Here is a 25,911-nt window from a genome sequence, read left to right as displayed (position 1 = left end):
CTAAATTACCATTCACAATGAAAAAATGGGCAGTGTCAATAACAAAAATTAGGGTCCCGTGAATTTCAAACCATTCAGTTTAGGAGCAAGAATACAACCCTAATTCTCTCAACAACAAAAAAACTCACTATAATCATCAAGATCAAAAATCGTATCATCGTTCATCTGCATCTAGAACAACCCTAATTCTCTCAATAAAACACACTACAATCATCAAGATCAAAAATCATTTGATGATTCATCTACATCTAAATCGCAAACTGAGAGAGCGCAATAAGCTATGTTTTGATTTTTTCTGTTATTTAATATGTGCATACTAAAAAACACATATATTCAACTCGTGTCCACCAAGTGTTCGATGAAAATCTCAACACAAATTGAATTGCAATTTATTAACATCATATCTTTTTATCCAATACTCAAATTAGATTATGGTAACTATATTGAAGCATGTCATTTTAGTTATAATGGTCTGAATTATTCAAAGAGGAACAGAGGCGGCCCAGCGAAAAGGTCCAGTCAATTCCCATAGTTATATTTATGCTAATGATTTTCTTTATTGTACCTGGGTTGCTCATACATTTGTTGACATGATGAATATTGTATGTTTTCGACTTATTTATGCAAATTAACTTATAGAACTTTTAATTTTTGTTTTACCAAGGTGAACAAGTCAGTGAGTCACCATTGACAATGTCAATACTCTATCGGGCATGTTTGCTCATTTACATTGGTAATACACCTTATAATTGAACTACGCTACTTATTTGAGATACTAATAATTAGTTTTTTTTTTGTGACTATTTTTAACAATTGTGCATCGTACAGACTCAATGGAGTAAACTGATGATAAGTAAATGTGACAAAATGAGCGGTTTAGTTAACGGTTCAAATAGAGTTCAGGATGACTTATAGTTATCTAATGTACTTAAAAGTCAATTAGTAGTACCATACAGTATAAAAATGATGATTTTATCTCAAGATCCACATTTTTCTTATTCACCGATCAAGGTAAGAATGGTTGGAGAGTAGAAATGTCTCACAACTAAAGAGGAGGAGGAGAAAGAGGTGGTGGTGGGGTTGGTGGTTTCATAAGTAGTTCTGATCTAAAGTGCTATGAGTTTGGTGAGTCTGGATTTTGTATGTATATATCTATCTTTTGCAGATACAATTATGCCATGTTGTTCTGCATGTATTCAATCAGCTAAGCAGAGGCTTTGAAAGCATTAACAAATTCGACATTCAAACCTGTACGTGTGCTACACATTGTAAGTTTAAAATGCCTTTTTATTGATTAAACAAATCCAAGACAACCAAAATCCTTCCTTTTAAACTTGTAGTTTTATTATTATTTTGTTAAAAAAGGTAGACCTTCTCTGACTAATAGAAAAGGTAGTGAGATTTCAGGTGGGCTAAAATTATTTAAGGCCATGAATTCTTATTCTCGCCATTGAAGAAAGTGTTGAAACAATGTATAGAGTTGGCTCAAATTACTTAAGTTTTTAAATAAAATGTTGACTCCGATGTAATTTTCTTTTTTGGGTGGATATGTTTTTTCATCAAAACTAATTGTAGATGTTAAAATAGGCAAACAAATTTAATTCGTGGTGGTTGAATTAGCTTTGAGAAGGGAACACAACTAACGTTTTTTAGCACCAGGAATTGACTATCTTAACACCAATATTGCAGTTACAAATGATTACATTATTTCAACGCTGAAGTGTCAAAAGCTGGATGATAAGGTTGCAATCCTATGATGAGAGGTATGTTATGCTTTGAACCTGCAAAGATCAGAGTGTAACCCTAATCGACTAGCAATCACAAACACACAGCTGAATAATAAACGCAGGAAATAAAAGAACACGACACAAGAATTATAGTGGTTCAGTTTCGATGTGAAACCTACATCCACTTTGGAACTAGAGAGTATTATTATTAATTTGGAGGTGATACATTACAAGTACAAATGAGAGAGTATTTATAGACAAGGTTTAAGACAAACCCTAGTCTAATTAAACCTAATAGCCGGCCCAGACAAATTAGGGTTGGCCATTCCCTAACTTAGTCACCAAGTAATTGCCAGCCGTATTTCTTTAGACCGAAGCCTACACCCTTTACAATCTCACACTTGGAGGCTTCGAATACAATCGATCTGCACTCTTGTACTTCTGCAATGCAAGACTTTGATCTTCTCATCTCTCTCTAGTTCCTGCCTTCTCTTCAATGTTCCTGAAGGCCAGTTGAAGCTATGCACAGCTTCAACTTATCCAGCGTTACTGGTTTGGTGAACATATCTGCCGGATTCTTTGAACCTGGAATGCTCTTCAGATTAAATGTTCCATTGTTGTATCCGTTCTCTGATAAATTGATATTTCATGCCAATGTGCTTCGTCTTAGCATGATAGACTGGATTCTTCGCTAACTTGATTGCGCTCTCATTATCACAATATAAGACAAATTCTGTCTGTTTGCTACCCAGTTCTTTCATGAATGTCTTCAACCATACTAGTTCTGTACTGGCTTCAGTCAAAGCCATGTATTCTGCTTCAGTAGTAGATAGAGCCACGCTCTTTTGAATCCTAGCCATCCAACTCACTGTCGTTCCTCCTATAGTGAATACATACCCGGTGGTGCTCTAGAAGGTATTATTGCATCTACCCAGATCTGCATCAGAATAACCCTGAGAGCAGTATCCCTGCCCTTGAAACATAACCCAACTTTGGAAGTACCCTTTAAATACCGCAGTATCCACTTCACTGCTTCCCAATGTTCTTTCCCTGGAGCTGACATAAAGCGACTAACCATCCCAACTGCAAGTGCTATATCAGGTCTTGTACACACCATAACGTACATTAGACTACCCACGGCAGATGCATAAGGAACCTTAGCCATTTCTGCTTTTTCTACTTCTGTTTTAGGAGACTGATGTTTAGAAAGCTTTAGATGACTTCCCAACGGTGTGTTTCTTGGCTTTGTAGACTCACCATTCATTCTGAACTTTTCAAGAACCTTATGAATATACTTTTCTTGAGATAAAGAAACTGACCCATCTTTGTTCCTGCATATACTCATACCAAGAATCTGCTTAGCTGGCCCGAGATCCTTCATTTCAAATTCTTTAGCTAATTGCTTCTTCAAATTGCGTATTTCAACCATATCAGAGCCTGCAATTAACATATCATTGACATAAAGAAGCAATATAATATAGGAGCTCTTGAACTTCTTCAAATAACAACAATGATCTGTAGAACTTCTCACGAATCCCGTCTTCTCCATGAAATTATCAAATTTCAAGTACCACTGTCTGGGAGCTTGTTTCATACCATACAAGCTTCTCTTTAGATTACACACAAGATTCTCCTTTCCTTTGACACAAAACCCCTCTGGTTGAGACATATAAATGTCTTCTTCAATGTTGCCATGCAGAAAGGCTGTTTTATCATCCAACTGTTCTAAGTGTAACTTCTCGGTTGCCACCATACTTAGAACTAATCTGATAGTCGTCATCTTCACTACTGGAGAAAAATTTTCAGCATAGTCGACTCCTTTCTTTTGTTGAAATCCTTTGACAACTAATCTTGCTTTGTATCGTTTAAAACCATCCGCTTCATCTTTGACTCTGAAAACCCATTTATTCTGTAAGACCCTTTTTCCTAGTGGTAACTTGGTCAACTTCCAAGCTTGATTTTTCAATAAAGATTTCATCTCGTTTTTCATAGCCTGCTCCCACTGGAACGAATCTTTCACCTTCATTGCCTCAGAATAACTTTATGGTTCCCCATTTTCTGTCAAAAGAAGATAGTTAACTGTTGGACAAAACCTCTCTGGCTGTCTTGTGACTCGTGTAGATCTCCTGACCCAGTTGGACTGGTCAGTTTGTGGTGGGGGCTGTGGGGGCTTCTCATCATCAGAATCTGAGCTCCCACTTTCAGAAGTCTGCTCGTGATCAGAATCCGAGCTTTCACTGTTAGGAACTCCCACTGGAACTTCAGTTTCATACTCTGGGGTTTCCCTTTCATCCTCTCTAGTTGTCTCTGTGTCAACCTCAAATTCAACTGATTCTTTTTCTTTTGGTGTTGAGTTGAAATCCTTGTAAAATTCTGCTTCATTGAAGGTGGCATGTTTACTTCTGATAACGTTTTTTCCTTTGTTATCCCATAACCTATAACCCATGTCACTTCTCCCATAACCAATGAACACGTACTTCTTTGCTTTTACATCAAGTTTGTCACCGTCTTTATTAATATCATATGCACTGCACCCAAAGATTTTTAGATGCTCATAACTGATTGCTTTACCTCTCCATTCTTCTTCGGGTATTGATGTGCAAAACGTAGTATATGAATTGTTGTATTCAATAGTATGGAGAAATACCGATTAAAGATTGTTACACACTAACGGGCAGTGTACCCGATCGTGTAGTAGTATAGTAAATGATAAATTCCGTGTATCGTTCCAAAGACAGTTGTATTAGTCAAACTAGAATTAGAAACTATATTATGATTAACTAAGTAAATGAAACTTAAAGGTACAAGATATTATTTTTTTGTGACTATTTAACGATTAACCAAATCAGAGAAGATTAAAAGTAAAAACAATATTTTTGGTCTTTTAATTTTATATAATGAAAACAAGTGCAAAGAAAGCAAATAAGATAGTTTGATTTAGATCAAAGAGACGAAATGTTCATCTAGATCTTTTACCCTCGGTATTGGATGTAAGTTTTGATATTAAAACCCGATTGAATGATTATGTGTGTAAGTTATCTAACAGGTTCACCAAGAGTTCTCTTAAGTAAACACGCAAACACAATTACAAGATCAAGGGTTCCCTTTTCACTATAGTTCTTGTATTTGTAATCGGATAACTTAACTAGTTCTAAGGCTGGAAACTTGACTTCTATGTTCATAGTTATCAATATTTGTACAAACGTTCGTTGCATACAATTCATCCCTATATCGTCTAACCAGTTGAATCTAATTTACCCCCTTAGTCCGGTTTAGTAAACAATCAATCTAAGACAAGCTGATTGTAAATCAATATGATAAATCAACAAGAGTTCTCTTTATCAACAACATATCAATTAACTAGTTACAAATGATTTTTAACATCAATAAGCATGTTCTTGAATCAAACTTAAAACTATCAAACAAAATACATTCAATCCATAAGATTACATCCAATACCTCAGTTATTAATCTAGACAAACATTATAGAGTTTAGCCAATAATCATATTAACAAACAACAGAGCAATCAAGAGATAAGTGGAATTCATTGTTAAGAACAAGAAATCAACCTATTAGAGAATGAATCTTGAATGGAGAAGGTGTTGAATCTTGATTCTTGGATGTTTAAGCCTCTTCAAAGAGCTTGGAATTCTCCAAAATAGCTCCTAAAATCGTCGTCTAAATCCTCTGGTTCGTATCTCCCAAACTGGCCTATCAATCATCTTCTTTTAAAGTGGGTAAAGTGGGTCAAAAGTCAAAAAGTCGGCTGAAACCTACTACTGGACGACGTCCAAGACTCTGGATGGCGTCCAGTTGTAAAGGCCTGGACGGCGTTCCATTTCTTGGACGGTGCCCATGTGTGAAGAACTGGACGGCGTCCCAATTTCTTGGACGGCGTCCAAATGAACTAGGTTCACTGTCTCGTTTTTTAATGTTCTCCCTTAATTTGGACGGAGTCCAGCATATCTGAAGCCTTGTTTTATCATTTTAGAGCGCTAATTTGACTCTAACTTGTATCGGGATCGACCATGATGATATCACAACTTTATATAATGGTCATAAATCATCAAAATTCTTTATAAACCACTTTCCGATACAATTTACATACCTTCGTGCATTGCTTGTAGAAACCGCCTTAACTATCCTTGATTCGAGAGTATTTCTCACGATATTGCGAGAGATATATATGATGTAATTTAGCAATATCAAAACACCCCACACTTAAACCTTGCTTGTCCTCAAGCAAATCTTTCTTACAAAGTAGAACAATATCAAACACACTTACACAACATAGAGTACACACATCACACCAATCATTCGAAGCATACGAAATACACACGTTTACTTGAAACGCAACTCACGCTATATGAAACACCCGCTTTAAGTACAACACACCTATATTGGAATCACACTCACACTATATACACAATGAGAACACACGCACACATTTTTGGGAGATTAGAGTCAAGTGTCCGAAAAAAAATTTGATCCTACGGAAATCAGGATCTTATGAAAATGTTTTATGTTTTTGAAAATGTAGTGCTAGTTTTTACACTAGGCACATTTTCCGATTTTGTCGAATTTTCTGAATTTTGAAAAATGAGTGCGGGTTTCCCGCTATTGGTCAAGCCAATCCCTCCCACAGTACCTAACATCACGAGATGTTGGTAAGAAAATAATGTGCTTAGGAGGATAAACATTACGTCCGGATATCATTGATAATCATGAGGTAATCATCTAATCCGTTAAATCAATCATGAAGATTGAGGCTCATCAGTCTTAAAAGCTGATATTTTACCTTTCCGGAGGTTATCTACTGAGGATCTGATCAATCACAGATATTTTGTGTATCATGGTGCGCTCCCCATTTGACAAGACAGATCTCCCTCATCGAGATAAGTCTGACTACCAGTTTCCCTGTTTGATGTTGAGGCCTGGTAGATTTCCAGTCGATGTTAGCAATGACTTTTCAAGATTTTTCGTCACCCTACAACTGGTCTGGACTACAACTTCAGAAATAAATCAGCAAGTGTGTCGATTGGGAGACTTTACTCCTATGGGTTATACAAAGTGGTCGAGCGCATGCATTACCCCGGTTCTGAACAATGAAAACCGCCCTTAGGTTTTTGATCTGGCACGAGGTCCGGTTTCCGACCAAGCTATGCAATCACCGCTCTCTCACGGTTTACACTCGTTTTAGTACAAGTGACCTACAAGTTAGCTTTACTAAACTAGTAGGATTTTCATCCAAATAATTGAATGATAGTGCAACTTCAAAGACTATTAATAATTTAAAACATAACTCAACATTTCTTTTCTAGTTTTTAGAACACAATGTATGTAACATGGTTTTTGGACAATTTTCGTTTTTTAGGCTACCTGAAAATTTGAAAAATTTAATCATAAACGCCTTAATTTTTGTAAAACGAATTCCCGATAAATTTCTATCTCCCACCCCACACTTGAGATCATGCAAGGCCCTCATTGCATGAAATCAGAAAAAGGATTAAATTTAGAGGGCAAAGTGATAGGGTGATTGTAGAAATTTTAAAATTTTTAACCTGTAAATCGTGGAACATGTAGACGGATGCCGCTGAACTTACTGCCAGCATAAGAGCATAGTCCACTCTGCGATTAGCATCAAACATACATCATAATATCAAATGTTGCTGAACTTAATGCCAGTCTTTGAAGTTCAATCACGCTGCACAAAATAACAAACCAAACAAATAATACTAAAAATAATGGTGTTTCTACAACCACAACCATTTTCAAATTAGTTAATATTACAAACCAAACATTGTTTAAAAACACACCACAAGAAATAAATAAATAGTCTCAAAGTAATGTAACAAAATGATAATAGGTACGCAGGCCTTCAGTTATCGTACGGCCAAAAGTAATTTCCTGAGCCATCTCTGCTTTGGCGTCCCTGCGGGTATTTTTGCTCAAACCTGTTCCTGGCATCCTGCATCGCAGCGTTAGAATCATAAATTGGGTAATGAGGAGGTGGGTTTTCAGGATCAGTGTAGTATGTGGGTGTCAGGCGTGTTGTCCCATAATACTGATCGGGGTTGGAATAAAATAACTCGGTGTTATGGTTATTCCAATCAATACCATAACTGTTCCACCCCTGATCATGTACTTGAGCAATCTGGCATTGTTCCATTCTCTGCATAGTTTCCCACATACGATCATTATGAGTCCTCTGCTCATTCGGACTCAATCTCACATTGTTCACACTGTTAACCAAATTAGCCCAACTAGTTTGGGATGGATTCCAAGGCCCTTGATCCTGAACATTAGTTTGAGCTTCCATTTCTGCTTCCTCTTCCTCTTGTTGTTCCTGTTGAACATTCGCTCCACTACCACTTGCTCCACCTGCGACGAAAGGCACTAAACGCCTATTTCTGTCGTACATAAGAATATCAGCATTTACATAAGAAACTTTCTTTATAGCTTTCATGGAGTGATCACACTCCATCAATCGGCTGAAATCTATGTTAAAGTGACGAGCAATCCTCGTGATATAGTGGCCCTCAAGAAGAGGCTTTTCTCTCCGCGTCTCAGTGGCGATGGCTAGAAAATAGTTGCCTATCATCCCCGGAATATTCGTATAGCAACCCCGTTTTATTTGATCCATTATCCATAGATCTAACGTTTTAACCTTTTCATTTCCCTCGACTCTCGCATTGAAAGTGCATGCGATAAGTCGATGAAGAAGTCTATCATCGGGGCTTGCAATTTCATTATACCGGTGCCTACTTGATTTAAATGGCCTAGATGTATTCGGCCCACAAATTCTTCGCCAAAAACCTATCTCATTAAAGGGAACTCTACCATGATAATCGGAAGTTGTCAAGTAAATTCTCAATTGGTTGTCGTTAAGCTCCTCAAAAATGCCCAACACTCTACATAACCCAACTCTGCTTAACCCTCTATCTACACCCCCTAGTCGAAACCGAAGAAATTCATTTGACAAAGGATCACGCACGTTATTAAACCTTAAAGTTGAGTAAAATTCCTTTAATAACACCGGATAAATTGGTTCGCGAATGCTAAAAACGTGCTCCCATGTGTAGGAAATTATCCTATTGTAGGGAATGGCTAATAGGCGGGAAACATGGGCGTGCAAACCCGCCTCATCCAATGGGGCCCAAATAAAATACCACGTGGCATTTATTGGCGTACTGTTTATCCTATTAAAAGTCTCTGCGTAATCTTCGTCATTCTGAATTTGTCTTAACCAAACTTGAGGATCATTTTGGTCCTCCTCTTCTCCTTCGGAAGATGATGTATAATGTTGTTGTGGTGGTGGTGGTGGTGGAACGTTTCTTGATGTTCTGCCTCTTTTCGGTTGTCCACCTCGGCTAGATTGTCCCTGCAAAACACAATAACACCAAACCAAAAGAATATAGAAACCGTTGTGTTAGTGTTAGCTAAAAACATAACCGAGTAGCAAGGGAAATTAGTCATTCCATTCAAAGTTCATAAGCATTGTGATTCATATAAGCAAAAGCATATGTCTCAAAATATTTAATCAAAGTCAACATAAGCTCGCAAATACACTTTCAAAAATATGGATCGCAAAATTTACAATTAAGCATCAACTTAGGACTCAAGCATGTTGCGTTCGTAAATCTAGGTCATAACATGTAAAATTTGTATGCAAATTATATCCATTACAATCATAGCACAAGTATCACAATTTAGTTCAAAATGACCATTATCTTTCCATAACGCAGCTACATTATAGCATGCCATACCATCAATCCACTTCAATAGGCCTAAACATGTGAAAATCAAGCATACATCTTTCATAAGAATCATTACAATTCAAAGCATGCTAGAAATTCAAGAAAATTCAATTTATGACCCGGCCATTTTGACATCATTAACACCATCAACATAGTAAGCATTCACAATCTTCATAATCATCACAAACAAACCCAAAAGTCTAAAGTAAAAGCCCTAATTTCGCATTTAATCACTACAAACCCTAGATTCATGAACATACCCATTAAACATGTAATTATTGCAAAATCAAGACATAATGGGTAATTAAACAACTAAGGCATGTTAATCTAAGCAAAAATCAGGCAAATCAAACACCTCACACTTATCTTTCACCAAATCATACATATAAGCATACAAATCAAGTAATCCAGAAAGAAAAGTGTGAAAAGGGAGTAGCAATACCCTAGAAAACATGATTCAAGCTTGGATTTGAAGAAAGAAATCACGAAATTGAAAGAAGAAATTAGGGTTTTTGAAAGTTGGTTCGTTTGTGGGAGAGAAAAATAGAGAGGAGTGTGTTTTGTGGTTGAAAATTGGGGTGGATAAGCCTTAAAACGCGTTTATTTTTTTTCTGGGTCAGGCCGTCTGGACGGCGTCCTAATTTTTGGACGGCGTCCAGTTGTGAAGAGTGGGACGGCGTCCAGTTGTTAAGAATGGGACGGCGTCCAGTATTTTTGGAAGGCGTCCAAACGTAATAAAAAGTTCTGATCAAATTTTTCGACACTCGTAAGTTAAAAATCCCAACGTATATCATTTTTCACAAAATAAAAAAAATCGTACACACAATTCATAATATTTACACTCGTGAACCCTTTTTTTAACGAGTCGTTCACCCAACTCATCCCCATTTTGATTTAAGCTTTCTTCTCGAAGTTGAGGATAACCTCATCTTCGATTTCCAGGGGACCATCAACATAGTGCTTTACCCGGTGTCCATTCACTTTAAAAATGTCGGCCTTCCAGTTCACCACTTCAATTGTACCATAAGGGTACACTCTTCTAACAACAAATGGTCCCGACCATCGGGACTTGAGTTTTCCTGATGATAACTTAAAACGGGCATTGTAAACAAGGACACGATCTCCTTCCATGAATTCTTTTGGATTTTTCAATCGCTTATCGTGCCATTGTTTGGTCTTTTCTTTATAGATTAGAGAGTTGTCATAGGCTTCAAGCCTCAACTCGTCTAATTCATTCAATTGGGTCAAACGTAACCGACCCGCCTCCTTGTAATCCAAATTACATGCCCTTAGCGCCCAATGCGCTTTGTGTTCAATCTCCAAAGGGAGATGGCATGCTTTCCCGTATACCATTTGGAAAGGAGTGGTTCCAATAGGTGTTTTGTAGGCCGTACGAAAAGCCCACAATGCATCATTTAACTTAACAGACCACTCTTTTGGATTTGCACCAACGGTCTTTTCAAGTATGCGTTTTAAAGATCAATTGGTATTCTCCACCTGCCCACTTGTTTGGGGATGATAAGATGTTGAAATTTTATGGATGACTCCATAACGTTTCAAAAACTTTTCCAATTACTTATTGCAAAAGTGGGTGCCCCGGTCACTGATAAGGGCTTTAGGTGTGCCAAACCTTGAGAAAAGTTCCATCAAAAAGGTTACTACAACTCGGCCATCATTTGTTGGGAGAGGTTTTGCCTCCGCCCATTTTGAAACATAGTCTATGGCAACAAGTATGTAGAGATAAGAATGAGACTTTGGAAAGGGCCCCATAAAGTCAATTCCCCACACATCGAACACCTCGCATACTTGGATGCTTTGTTGAGGCATTTCATCCCGTTTAGTGATTTGACCGGTCCGTTGGCACGCATCACAAGCCTTACAAATAGTGTAGGCATCTTTGAATATTGTAGGCCAATAGAAACCGGCCTCATAAACTTTCCTCTCAGTGATTTGGGGACCAAAGTGCCCACCCGTTGGACCAAGGTGACAATCAAGAAGAATTTGAGTGCATTCATTCCCAGAAACGCACCTGCAAATAACTCCATCCGCACATCGCCTAAATAGATAAGGGTCTTCCCAAAAATAGTATTTTAGGTCACTAAAGAATTTCTTCCTTTTCTGATGTGACCAACCGGTTTCTAGGTACCCCCCAACAGTGTAATTGGAGAAATCAACATACCACGGGTCTTCCACCTTCTCTACTCGCATGAGGTATTCATTGGAAAAATCATCTTTAATACTCGATTCATGGAGTACTTCAAGATTGGGATTTTCAAGTCTAGAAAGATGGTCAGCCGCGAGATTTTCGGCAACTTTCTTGTCCTTAATCTCGATGTCAAATTCTTGCAAGAACAATACCCATCTTAGCAATCGAGGTTTGCCATCCGGCTTAGAGAAAAGATATTTCAATGCCGAATGATCGGTGAAGACAATTGTCTTCGATAGGACAAGATATGATCGGAATTTATCAAAAGAAAAGACGATAGCAAGGAGCTCTTTTTCTGTTGTTATGTAGTTCAATTGGCCTCCTTGTAAAGTCTTGCTTGCATAATAAATGGGTTGAAAACGTTTCTCAACCCGTTGGCCTAAAACTGAACCAACTACAAAATCCGATGCATCGCACATTAGCTCGAATGGTAATGACCAATTTGGAGCTATGATTATTGGTGTGTTAACAAGTTTTTGTTTTAAAATGTTGAATGCCTTAGTGCATTCACTTGTGAAAACAAAGGGTGCATCTTTTTCGAGAAGTTTATTCAATGGCGTTGCAATTTTTGAAAAATCCTTAATAAATCGCCGGTAAAATCCGGCATGCCCAAGAAAACTTCTCACACCCTTCACATTTGAAGGAGGTGGAAGGTTGGCAATGACGTCAACCTTTGCTGGATCCACCTGAATACCAACATTTGAGATTTTGTGCCCCAAGAAAATGCCTTCTTTAACCATAAAGTGGCATTTCTCCCAGTTTAGCACTAAGTTCGATTTCTCACACCTTATTAGCATTTTCTCCAAATTTAGAAGGCATGAATCGAAAGTGTCACCGAAGAATGAAAAATCATCCATGAACACTTCCATGCATTCTTCAATCATATCATGAAAAATGGCCATCATGCACTTTTGGAATGTTGCAGGAGCATTACATAGACCAAAGGGCATTCGACGGTATGAAAAGGTGTCATAGGGACACGTGAAGGTAGTCTTTTCTTGATCCTCGGGGGAGATGGGAATTTGAAAGTACCCCGAAAAACCATCTAGGAAACAATAAAAGCTATTTCCCGCTAGTCTCTCTAACATTTGATCAATGAATGGTAGCGAAAAATGGCCTTTTCTAGTGGCATCGTTTAACTTACGATAGTCAATACAAACTCGCCACCCCGTAACAGTCCGTGTAGTGATAAGCTCGTCTTTGTCATTGGTGGTAACAGTTATACCACCCTTTTTAGGAACACAATGGACCGGGCTTATCCATGGACTGTCTTAGATTGGGTAGATTAGACATGCGTCTAGCAATTTAATGATCTCCTTCTTGATAACATCTTGCATATGAGGATTTAGCCTCCTTTGACGTTGCACCACTGGTTTGGAATTTTCTTCCATTAAGATCTTGTGAGTGCAATAAGAAGGACTAATTCCTTTTATATCATGAATTTTCCATGAAATTGCCGGTTTGTGGGCCTGTAACGAGGAAACAAGACGTTCTTTTTCATGTTTAGAAAGAAGTGAGGAAATAATTACCGGAAGCTTCGAATCCTCCTGAAGGAAAGCGTACTCAAGATGATCAGGGAGCGGCTTAAGCTCCAAAATTGGAGGTTCCTCAATTGAGGGTTTACTCTGGTACTCGCTATCCTTGTTCAGTTTTTCTAACTCCTCCTCAGTTGGTTCATACCCATTTGCCATCAATGTAGCCATCACATCCATTTCTTCTTCAGGAAATTCTTCATCTCCACTCGCCAAATCGTATGTACCTGTTTCATCCGATTCGGGAAATTCCTGCAAGAACTCATAATGCGAATCTATGCTTTGCATAAAATAACAAGTATCAACTAAAGATTCAGGATATTTTAATGACTTGTCAATTGCAAAAGTCGCACTAGCTTCACCAATTCTAACGGTCAACTACTGGTCATAAACATCAATGATACATCTAGCAGTATTTAAAAATGGTCAACCCAAAATAATTGGTATTCTGTCATCAACTTCTATGTCTAAAACCACAAAGTCTGCCGGAAAAATCAGATTCCCGGTCTTAACTAACATATTCTCTATTATTCCTCGAGGGAATTTTACAGAGCGATCAGCTAGTTGAATAGCCATTCGTGTGGTCTTGAGTTCCCCAGGGGCTAATTTAAGGTAAATCGAATAGGGCATCAAATTGATACTAGCCCCTAAATCGGCTAATGCCCTCATACAATCAAGGTCACCCATTAGACATGGAATAGTGAAACAACCCGGATCTTGAAGCTTTTCGGGAAGTATGTTGGACACCAGCGCTGAACATCTAGCATTTAAAGTGACCGATGAAACGCTTTCCATCTTCTTGCGGTTGGTGAGCATGTCCTTCAAGAATCGAGCATATTTAGGCATTCCTGCAATAACATCAATAAAAGGTAAATTTACGTTAACTATCTTGATGAGCTCCATGAATCTTGATTTTTCTTCCTCGAGCTTCTCCAATCTTTGTTTTCTTGAGAATGGGAGTGGTGGTTGATACGCTTTAACAACCGGGTTGAATCGCACCGTGTCTTCTTGACCGTCTGTGTGCTTATTGTCAACACTTTCAACCACATTTTTCGGCTCCTTCTCCTTCTCCGGTTCATTTACACTATCTGGTTCATTCTCTTTCATTAATGGAACACGAAAGTCAGAGACTTCTGGCATTCTTGGTGGATCATAGGTTACTCCACTAAGGGTGGTGATAGCTTTTGCTTGCTCGTTTCGGGGATTAGATTGCGTGTTGCTTGGCAATTCCCCCGGTTTTCTTTCGCTTAATAATTTAGCAAGATTACTCATCTGTTGTTCCAATACTTGAATGGAAGATTGTTGGTTTCTAAATTGTTGCTCATTCTTCTCATTCATTTGGCTTATATTGGTGACAAGTTGAGTTTGCGATGCAATTAACTTCTCCAACAAACTCTCCATATTTGACTTTTTCTCTTCATGTTGGTGTTTTTGATAAAAACCCGGAGATTGTTGTTGGAACCCACTACTTGACCCTTGTTGGTAATTGGAATTTTGACCTTGAGGGTTGTAGGGGTTGTTGAAGTTTCGGTTAAATTGGGCTCTTCCTTGAAATTGATTATTATTTCTTTGGCTTATGAATGCCACTTCTTCTTTCTGAGCCATTGTCAAACCGGCATCACAATCTTTTCCTAAATGGAGACCACCACAGTATTCACAACCTACCTTCATACTATGGATTTCCTTGGTGATCTTTTCCATGTTTCGAGCAACACCGTCTATTTTCACACTTAGGGAACTAAGGTCATCATAAGCACCGGCGCTTTGGACTTGAGCATGACAAGTAATTGGTCGTTCTTGATGCCACTCATGAGAATATTCGGCTTGCTTTTCGATTATCTCATAAGCGTCTTGCTCAGTTTTGTCCATGAGTGAACCTCCTGCTGCTTGATCAATGGAAATTCGGGTTGCAACATCACAACCCTTGTAAAAGATTTGAACTTTTCGGAAGGTATCCAAACCATGGTTTGGATAACCTCTTAACATTTTGGAAAATCGATTTCATGCTTCATACAAGGTTTCCATTGGTTTTTGACAAAATTGGGTAATTTCTTGTTGGAGTCTCGCGGACTTAGAAGCTGAAAAATATTTCTTAAGAAATTTTTCCAACATACCATCCCAAGTTTCTATCGTAGCCTCGGGCAATGAATCCAACCAACTTCGTGCTTCCTCGTGGAGTGTCCACGGGAAAAGTCTTAAAAGTATGGCTTGATCAGTGTCCGGTTGAAGCTTGAATAGAAGACATATCTCTTGAAAAAGACGAATATATTCGTTTGCATCTTCATTCGGACCACCACTAAATTGACATCTGTTGTTAATCATTTGGAGAATAGGTCCTTTTATTTCAAATTTTACCTCACCAGGTGTCTGAGTAATTGCACTTCCTTGTCCGGTTTGGGTTGCCTTCATCTTGGCTGCCACTGATTGTCTTGGTACCACCGGTCTTGCCTCTCCTTCCATTTCAAAATTCAGAGGATGAACGGATTCACCAAATTGAGAATTTCTTGGCTTAGTTGTACTTGATTCTGAATCAAAAGTTTCTTGCTTTGATGAAGATTCAAAAAGTTCAAGTATTTCTTTTGGGATTCTACCAAGCTTCCTATCAGGTTCTGTAAGCGGTGTAAGTAATGGAGAATCTGAACTTCGGGTATGTGGCATATGCAACCTAAAATCTGTCAATCACACAACTAACAAAACTATTAAACGCACCGATTCTATAAGTCTAAAAATCAAAGACTATTAATAATTTAAAAAGAATTAAGAAACTACTTAATCACAAATTAGTTAATAATTCTATTTTGACACAAACTTTCCCCGGCAGCGGCGCCAAAAACTTGATGTGCAAAACGTGGTATATGAATTGTTGTATGAAATAGTATGGAGAAATACCGATTAAAGATTGTTACACACTAATGGGCAGTGTACCCGATCGTGTAGTAGTATAGTAAATGATAAATTCCGTGTATCGTTCCAAAGACAGTTGTATTAGTCAAACTAGAATTAGAAACTATATTATGATTAACTAAGTAAATGAAACTTAAAGGTACAAGATATTATTTTTTTGTGACTATTTAACGATTAACCAAATCAGAGAAGATTAAAAGTAAAAACAATATTTTTGGTCTTTTAATTTTATATAATGAAAACAAGTACAAAGAAAGCAAATAAGATAGTTTGATTTAGATCAAAGAGACGAAATGTTCATCTAGATCTTTTACCCTCGGTATTGGATGTAAGTTTTGATGTTAAAATCCGATTGAATGATTATGTGTGTAAGTTATCTAATAGGTTCACCAAGAGTTCTCTTAAGTAAACACGCAAACACAATTACAAGATCAAGGGTTCCCTTTTCACTATAGTTCTTGTATTTGTAATCAGGTAACTTAACTAGTTCTAAGGCTTGAAACTTGACTTCTATGTTCATAGTTATCAATAATTGTACAAACGTTCGTTGCATACAATTCATCCCTATATCGTCTAACCAATTGAGTCTAATTTACCCCCTTGGTCCGGTTTAGTAAACAATCAATCTAAGACAAGCTGATTGTAAATCAATATGATAAATCAACAAGAGTTCTCTTTATCAACAACATATCAATTAACTAGTTACAAATGATTTTTAACATCAATAAGCATGTTCTTGAATCAAACTTAAAATTATCAAACAAAATACATTCAATCCATAAGATTATATCCAATACCTCAGTTATTAATCTAGACAAACATTATAGAGTTTAGCCAATAATCATATTAACAAACAACAGAGCAATCAAGAGATAAGTGGAATTCGTTGTTAAGAACAAGAAATCAACCTATTAGAGAATGAATCTTGAATGGAGAAGGTGTTGAATCTTGATTCTTGGATGTTTAAGTCTCTTCAAAGAGCTTGGAGTTCTCCAAAATAGCTCCTAAAATCGTCTTCTAACTCCTCTGGTTCGTATCTAATCGTATCTCCCAAACTGGCCTATCAATCATCTTCTTTTAAAGTGGGTAAAGTGGGTCAAAAGTCAAAAAGTTGGCTGAAACCTAATACTGGACGGCGTCCAAGACTCTGGATGGCGTCCAGTTGTAAAGGCCTGGACGGCGTCCAGGTGTGAAGAACTGGACGGCGTCCCAATTTCTTGGACATCGTCCAAATGAACTAAGGTTCACTGTCTCGTTTTTTAATGTTCTCCCTTCATTTGGACGGAGTTCCAATCATTTTGGACGGAGTCCAACATATCTGAAGCCTTGTTTTATCCTTTTAGAGCGCTAATTTGACCCTAACTTGTATCGGGATCGACCATGATGATATCACAACTTTATATAATGGTCATAAATCATCAAAATTCTTTATAAACCACTTTTCGATACAATTTACATACCTTCGTGCATTGCTTGTAGAACCGCCTTAACTATCCTTGATTCGAGAGTATTTCTCACGATATTGCGAGAGATATATATGATGTAATTTAGCAATATCAGATATTTTGAAATCAAGCAGAGCTGATGGAGAACGGTTGATCAAATAAGCGGCAGTGCTTACTGCATCAGCCCATAGAGTCTTTGGTAGCCCACAATTAAGTCTCATGCTACGTGCTCTCTCATTTAAAGTACGATTCATTCTTTCTGCAACTCCGTTTTGTTGTGGAGTACCTGGAACCGTCTTGATCATCTGAATGCTATGATCAGCACAATAGTTAACGAATTCGGTGCTGATTTATTCTCCTCCATTATCCGACTTCAAACATTTTACCTTCAAATCAGAAGATAATTCAACAGCAGATTTCCATTTCTTAAAAGCTTTAAATACATCAGATTTATTATTAAGAAAGTAAACCCATACCTTGCGTGTTGAATCATCGATGAAAGTAACATAATAGCGTGCTCCTCCCAATGAAGAAACAGGAGTAGGCCCGAACACATCCGTGTGTACTAGCTCCAACTTCTGAGACTTTAAAGTTCTGCCTGCTTTTGTAGAGGTGACCTTCTTCTTCCCTAGAACACATGACTTGCAAAAGTCTGATTCAACTCTCTTTAGACCAGGAATTTTACCATTAGACACTAGCATTTTCATTCCTTTGTCACTCATGTGACCTAAACGTTGGTGCCACTCACTGGTTAAGCTTTGATCATTGGAAACTGCATTTACTTCATTAGCTGGAACTTCTACCATATAGAGAGTGCCTTTCTTCTTACCCTTGGCTATTACTAAGTTCCCATTTATTACTTTCCACTGACCTTCACCAAATAACACACTATATCCTTGATCATCAAGCTGTCCAACAGAGATTAGTTTCTTCTTTAGGCCAGGAATAACTCGGACATTTTCCAAGGTCCAATTAGTGCCCAAAGAGGTCTTCAGCTCTAAATCTCCAATCTCTGTAATATCAAGACAATGATCATTAGCCAAACGAACTTTACCAAGATTACCTGTTCGTAGATTCTTCATCAAGTGTGGACTTGGAGTAGCATAAAACGATGCTCCTGAATCCATAACCCAAGCATCAATTGTATTCTCAATGCAGCAAACAAGGACGTTATCATAATCATCTGTTGTAGCTGCAACATTAACTTCCTTTGGCTTTAATGATGTTACTGGCTTAGTGCACTGGTTTCGGAAATGCCCAGTCTCCTGACAATTCCAACATTTAATATCATTCCTTGTTCTCAACACACTCCTTCTTCTTAACTTTGACCTGCCCCTAGTGGTGTAACTTCTGCCTTTTCTCCTACCTCTCTCTTCTGTGCTAAGCAAGTTTCCTGATGGTTCTCATGAGCTCTTTCTTCTTAGACTATTTGTAATGGTTGGGGCGTGGGTTGCTTTTTGAACTTTTTTGATGACTAGGACGTGTGGGTTAGTTGTGTGGAGTAGTGGTGGCAGGGGCGTAAATGTTAAGGGGCAAGGGGGGGCAGTCTCCCCCAGTGGATTTTCAATTTTTAGTGCAAAAATTTTGGATTTTCGATTTTGCCCCCGGTGGAATATTTTTTTGCCCCGAATCGTTTGTATTTTGCCCTAAAACCTTCATATTTTGCCCCTAAAATCTTCATATTTTGCCAAAAACCTCCATATTTTGCTCAAAAAACTCCAAATTTTGTCCAAAAACCTCTATGTTTTGCCCCAAAAGCTCCACATTTCGCCCAAAAAAAATTGCTACCCTTTAACAAAATTTTCGCCCCAGGTAAAAAAAATTCCTGTATTCGCCACTGAGTGGTGATGTGGGTTGGTGGTGTGGGTGCGTTAGTTGAATGCTGACGTGACATTTAATTTTTAATTTTTGTTGTGTTTTAATAATTTGTTTTATTTAATAAGTAGAAAAAAAATGTAACATAATGTGAATAAATAAAATGACATCTTACATTAATAAATAAAAAAATACATAATTAAATAGTTAAAAAAAGTACATAAATTAAATTCATAAACTAAAGACGAACAAACATAAACTAATCGGTGTTCGGGATGTTGTCAATGTTCAAGTCATCCTTCAATTTGCCACGAATCATCCTTTTATAATTTTGAAGACGAATCACGTCCTCCGGGTCCTCAAAATCTCTAAAAGATTTCCACAACACATCAAATTATGTAAGTGCGGTTTGCATAGTACAAAATTCATTAAATTTATCAATCGCACTTTTCTTGTCCACGACCTTATTAGACATTTGGTCCAAAAATTCGTCCACCCTTAACGAACTCGAACTCCGACCACGAGATGACGCTCCTGCGTCCGAAGAAGCCGATTTCTTTTGGGCTTTCTTTGCTTTATCACGTCCCATTGGACGTGTCATTGGTACGTCCCCAAACAACTCCGCCTCAAAGTCTTGGGAAAGTCCTACCGGATCTCCTTGACTTTCCCCTACCTCGTCAACATCGACAACATGTTTTTGAGCTCTTGCAACCGGATCATTAGGAACATTCCACTTTGGATGTGTTTTCAAGAAAAAAAATGCTTCCTTATGAGGAAATTGTTTATCATATTGACTAGAATATGATTGCTCCGCAGAGTGGTAAACGTCATCGTCATTAGCTCCACTTTGGCAATGATCCTTTATATCGTTAAAGATAGGCAAAAACTCCATACAAGCCTTGTTGACATCTCTCCATTTTGAAGATAACGAATCTTCATGACGTACCCAACCTTCTTCATTTTCATTAAACTTTTCCATAACCGTGCCCCAAAAACTTTTTTGCTTTTGTGATCGACCAACAATTGGATTCTCCGAAGCATCACAAAAACATTTCGCCAACCACAAAATCTCTTGTTGGGACCACATTTTTTGTTTCCTCGACGTACCTTCCACCGCTTTCCCTATATATTTTTATAAACATATTATTAATAAAAACAATAATAATAATAATAATCATAACAATAAGTAATATATATATATATATATATATATATATATATATATATATATATATATATATATATATATATATATATATATATATATATATATATATAAACTATATAATAAATATATATACTTAAACTAACAGTAGGTATAATAATAATAATAATAATAATAATAATAATTATAATAACCTTTATCTTTTTTACGGTGTTTTCGCGTTTCCCGTGTTTGAGATTGACGAACTTGAAGTTGTTGTTCTTGTGATTCTTCATCTCGCAATTACATTCGTTGGATTGGAATTTGTTGGGCCGATGTTTCTTGCGAACGCATCTGATAAAGTTGTTGTTGTTGTTGTTGAAAAAGAGCTCATTGTTGTTGTTGTTCAAAATTTAGCGGAAGTAACGGTTGATTGAACCCGAACAAATTTCTAGACATATTGGCAATTTGTTGAGGACTAGGTGTTTGGAGTGGTGGGGATGCTAATCCGGGAGTATTTGTTCGACCGAACACCATAAGATTTGAAAACGAACCGGTCTGGTTAAGTGGTGTTCGAGGATCTTCATTATCATCTTGCAAAGTGAATTGAGTGTTTGGATTAGACATTTTTGTATAAAAAAAATATGAATTGTAGGAGAAGTAAGGAAGAAGTGTGTTTGTGAAGAGTGTAGTGGTGTTTATATATATATATATATATATATATATATATATATATATATATATATATATATATATATATATATATATATATATATCCGTTTGATTAAATTGCAACGGATATGATATAAATATGTACAACCACCAACCACCATATAACACCCCGCCAAATTTCCATCTGACGGCGCGTTAATTCAGGTCCCACAGTTAACAGTTACGCTCTCTATATGAGACGTTTAAAGCAATCGCATTTAATTTTATTAAAAGTTGACTTTCAAAAACATAAGTCAATAATCCCAAAATAAAAACACTGTTGTGATCGTAACCACAAGACAACAGTATTTAAACAGTATTAAAAGTTTTAAATGCGAAGGTAAATAATGTTCTTTAAAACAAATGCTGACTCCACGGCCAGACATGCAGCAAACACAGCGGAAGCCTACCTCTTAAGGACCTGAGAATAAAAACACGCAAAAACAGGTAAACAATAATGTTGGTGAATCTACAGGTTTAAAGTAATGTAACAGTATCTGAAAAACAGTTATCAGAAAAATAGTTTAGTTTCCTTAACCACGAGATTTTAACGTTTGCATAATCTGAGCACCTGAATACTAGCAATGACCCGAGTATAGAAGCCACTATACCCACCTTTACCTCCTAAAATGTTGTACACTTGTTCGAACGTATCTAATGTTCAAAATAAATACACCACAGTTTTTATAGCGGGTGAGGTTATCAACCTAACGGATCCGTCCATCTAAATCGTGCTTACACCGATGGTATTAAAAGTATTCAAGCTAGAGGCTTTGTGAACAAACTCAGTACACTCAATACAAAAGCATTTGATAAAGTAAGTATAACAGCGTGTATTCTCATCCCTGAAAACATGTAAAAAGCGGGACTGTAGACTCACCTTTGAATAAGCTTGGATGACAGACAAAAACTTGTACGGTCTACAGCTGAATAATGCAACCTATGTATACGTATTTAGGTTGGTCAATATATGCATCTTAAATAAGGGTGGTTTCATAGTATACGTTGTCTTATTGCTTGACTCGATGCGTTTCAAAGTAAAAGTCAACTATATCATGCAAGTCAAACAAAGTCAACCGAAGTCAAACCGAAAGTCAAACTTGGTCAAAGTAGTCAACTAAAGTCAACATCAGTAGGTTCATGTCAAATGTTGGTCAACATGTCAAACCTAAGTCAAACAATACGTTTCAGGTCATGAATAATCATTATCACAATTTCAGTTTATCGTTGTGAACAAATTTCATGAACACGTAGCATACTTAGCACAATATCTCATAATACAAAATTCACGTAAACATGGAAAACTCCAGATCATAAATATACTTAAAATCGATTCCAAAAAGTCTGGCCAGGGGCTCATACGATAATTAAAAGTCGGGAATCAGAAGGGATACATTTGGGGTTTGCCAAGTCAGTTTCTGACCGCGCACTGATTTCGTTTTGGCTATAACCGGAGTTAGGAACATGAAATTGATACAAGACCAGTGGCTATAGTTCAAAGACAAGTCATAGTAACATATATCAAAAATCTAGTAACTTTTGTTAAGCCAATTTGTACAGTTTATTCGTGCAATTTGAATATTCAGTTTTCAGCTCAAATCAGAATTTACATAAAGTATGGCTCTATTGTGCCCAATGCATAAGATTTCAGAGATTGAAATAAACTAACAATAAGTCATATATCATGTTAAGTTTCATTTTCCAGAAGAATACATGCTCATGCAATAAACACAATCCACAGAGTACAAAACAGTGAGCAAGTTACAGATTCGATTCCCATTTAGTTAGTCACATTCGCACGCGATTATCCTAAGATCTAGATACAATTAGCCTATGATATCTACATGAAAAGTGAAGTAATTTTTGTCTAAATTTCAAATATGCAAAGCTTTAATCACAGAAGTTAACACATTTTATCATACAAGGTTATTTTCATGCAAGTGTTGTATAAAACTACTTTTACACTAATTCAAGTATATCTCGGGCTATACATAAGCAAACGACATGATATCCTAGTCTAAATTGAGTGTTTTTAAATTATATTTCCAGTGTTATAAGTTTCACATGCCAATTCATTGTCTATCAATACCAGGTTTCTGATCAAGCAACAAAAACACAACGATAATTCAAATTGACACAACTTAATCATACGGAAACGAAATCGAGCGAATCCAAAGCCTAAACTCAATAGTTTTTCTCAAGAAATATGAATATAACATAATAATTAACATTTGAAAAACTTAATTTTTCTGATCAAGCAAAAACAAATTCGTTTTTAAACCCTAGCGCATCAAACAATCAATATAATGATTACAATTAACACGTATGCGTATAGACTTGAGCAATTGACAACATAACTATGAAACTCTATTAAAAATTAGATTTTACAAATTAGGGTTCATGTAAATATACCTTAGATCGCTAAAAGAATTATACCAACGCGTAGAGGAGATCGAGAATTGCAACGTTTGTTCTTGAGGTTTGATCAAAAATTGAAAATTGAAGGTATGGTGATGGTGATGATGGTCGACGAATGGAGCAGAGGGAGGAGGGAGTCGACTGCTTTCTTTTTGTGTGAGGGTTTCCCTAATTTTTGTTAAACATTCTAATTTATACTAACCCTAGTTCTCCTAAATTGCACATAAGTCCTCCTAGTTATCAAAATTAGACATAAAAGGGTGGGGAGGGGGTGGTCGGCCAAATGGGGCCCCATGGGGTACTCTCGGGCTCGTGTTTTGCAATTCCGTGTAATCGTGGCTCGTTTCAAGTGTCGTTTAGTCGTACCGAAGGCCCGAAACGCTAACCCGATCGTTAAACGCAACCAAACGTTAATTTATTAAAAACCCAATAAATTAATTATTTTTGAAAAGTTAATAATTAATAACCCCGAGCGTTTCATTGCTCAAAAAGCAGTTATCAAAATCGTAACGTTTTTATCGTATTTCATTATCCGAAATATTTATTTGAATTAATATCAACCCATATCAATTATTGTAACCCTCCTAAGATCAAATATACATTTATTACACGTAAACGCACAAAAGTTAAATAATCGACGTTAAATAAACTAACGGAAGGTTAACGGAAAAAGCAGGGTTGTTACATTACCCACCTGTTATTAAAAATTTCGTCCCGAAATTTTAGTGATCATCCTCTGAAGTAGTTTCCTCGGGAAAAAGTTGTGGATACTTCAGTCTCATCTGGTCTTCACGCTCCCACGTGAACTCTGGTCCTCTTCTCGCGTTCCACCGAACTTTAACGATAGGAATTCTGCTTTGTTTCAATTGTTTGACCTCACGACCCAAAATTTCGACAGGTTCCTCAATGAAATTAAGTTTGTCGTCGATACGTAGTTCCTCTAAAGGAATAATCAAATTCTCCTCTGCTAGGCACTTCTTTAGATTGGATACATGAAAAACGTCGTGTATACCGCTGAGAGCTTGTGGCAGTTCCAATCTGTAAGCTACCGGTCCAACTCTTTCAGTTATCTCAAACGGTCCAACATATCTAGGACTCAGTTTACCTCGTTTCCCGAATCGTACAACACCCTTCCAAGGTGATACTTTAAGCATAACTTTGTCACCAACTTGGAATTCTATGTCCTTCTGTCTAACATCGACGTAACTCTTTTGACGACTTCGAGCCGTTCTCAATCGTTCCTGAATCTCTAGAACTTTCTCAGTTGTCTCCTGAATAATCTCAGGGCCTGTCAACTGACTATCCCCCAATTCGCTCCAACAAACGGGAGATCTACACTTCCTTCCGTACAGTGCTTCGAAAGATGCAGCCTTAATGCTCGCATGGTAGCTGTTATTGTATGAGAACTCAGCTAGTGGAAAATACTTATCCCATCCGTTACCGAAATCAATGACACATGCCCTCAACGTGTCCTCAAATGTCTGAATAGTTCGTTCGCTTTGGCCGTCTGTCTGGGGGTGATATGTTGTACTCATATCTAAACGAGTCCCCATTGCTTTCTGTAATGACTGCCAAAATCTGGAAGTGAATCTGCTGTCGCGATCGGATATAATAGATATACGTACTTCATGCCTAGAGACGACTTCCTTAATGTAGATCTAAGCCAACTTCTCCATTTTATCAGTTTCTCTTATCGGTAGAAAGTGTGCAGACTTAGTGAGACGATCCACGATAACCCAAATAGTATCGTGACCTCCCGCCGTTCTCGGCAGTTTCGTGATGAAGTCCATGGTAATACCTTCCCACTTCCACTGGGGAATCTCTGGTTGAGTTAATAATCCTGATGGCTTCTGATGCTCAGCCTTGACTTTAGCGCAAGTCAAGCACTTACCGGCATAGGTAGCAATATCATCTTTCAAATTTGGCCTCCAATAGAATGCCTTTAAATCCTGGTACATTTTATCTGATCCTGGATGAATTGAGTACCTTGACTTGTGTGCTTCCTCTAACACTAGTTCTCTCAATCCACCAAATTTTGGTACCCAGATTCGATTGGCAAAGTACCGTGTTCCATCCTCCTTGATGTCAAATTTCTTATCCATTCCTCTGAGAAATTCAACATCGACATTTTCTTGTTTCACTGCTTCTTGTTGTGCTTCGCAGATTTGTGATGTGAGATTCGTACGGATAACTATGTTAAGAGCTTTAACTCTAATAGGTCTCTCTCGCTCTTTTCTACTTAAAGCATCCG

General features: G+C 37.3%; 1 long non-coding RNA gene across 1 annotated transcript in view; it reads left to right on the top strand.

The window, feature by feature from the left end:
• The first annotated feature begins 195 nt into the window (after positions 1-195).
• The window catches only part of LOC139899218 (uncharacterized), a 33,652-nt gene continuing 7,936 nt past the window's right edge, over positions 196-25,911 (top strand). Inside the window, exons 1-2 of the long non-coding RNA XR_011777369.1 lie at positions 196-1,268; positions 1,660-1,763. This is a non-coding gene — a long non-coding RNA (uncharacterized lncRNA). The remainder of the gene's footprint in view (positions 1,269-1,659; positions 1,764-25,911) is intronic.

Source organism: Rutidosis leptorrhynchoides, chromosome 3 (genome assembly GCF_046630445.1).
Source record: "Rutidosis leptorrhynchoides isolate AG116_Rl617_1_P2 chromosome 3, CSIRO_AGI_Rlap_v1, whole genome shotgun sequence".
In the NCBI taxonomy this organism is placed as follows: domain Eukaryota; kingdom Viridiplantae; phylum Streptophyta; class Magnoliopsida; order Asterales; family Asteraceae; genus Rutidosis; species Rutidosis leptorrhynchoides.
The sequence above is the reverse complement of the archived record's forward strand: the minus strand, read 5'-3'. Positions and strand labels throughout refer to the sequence as shown.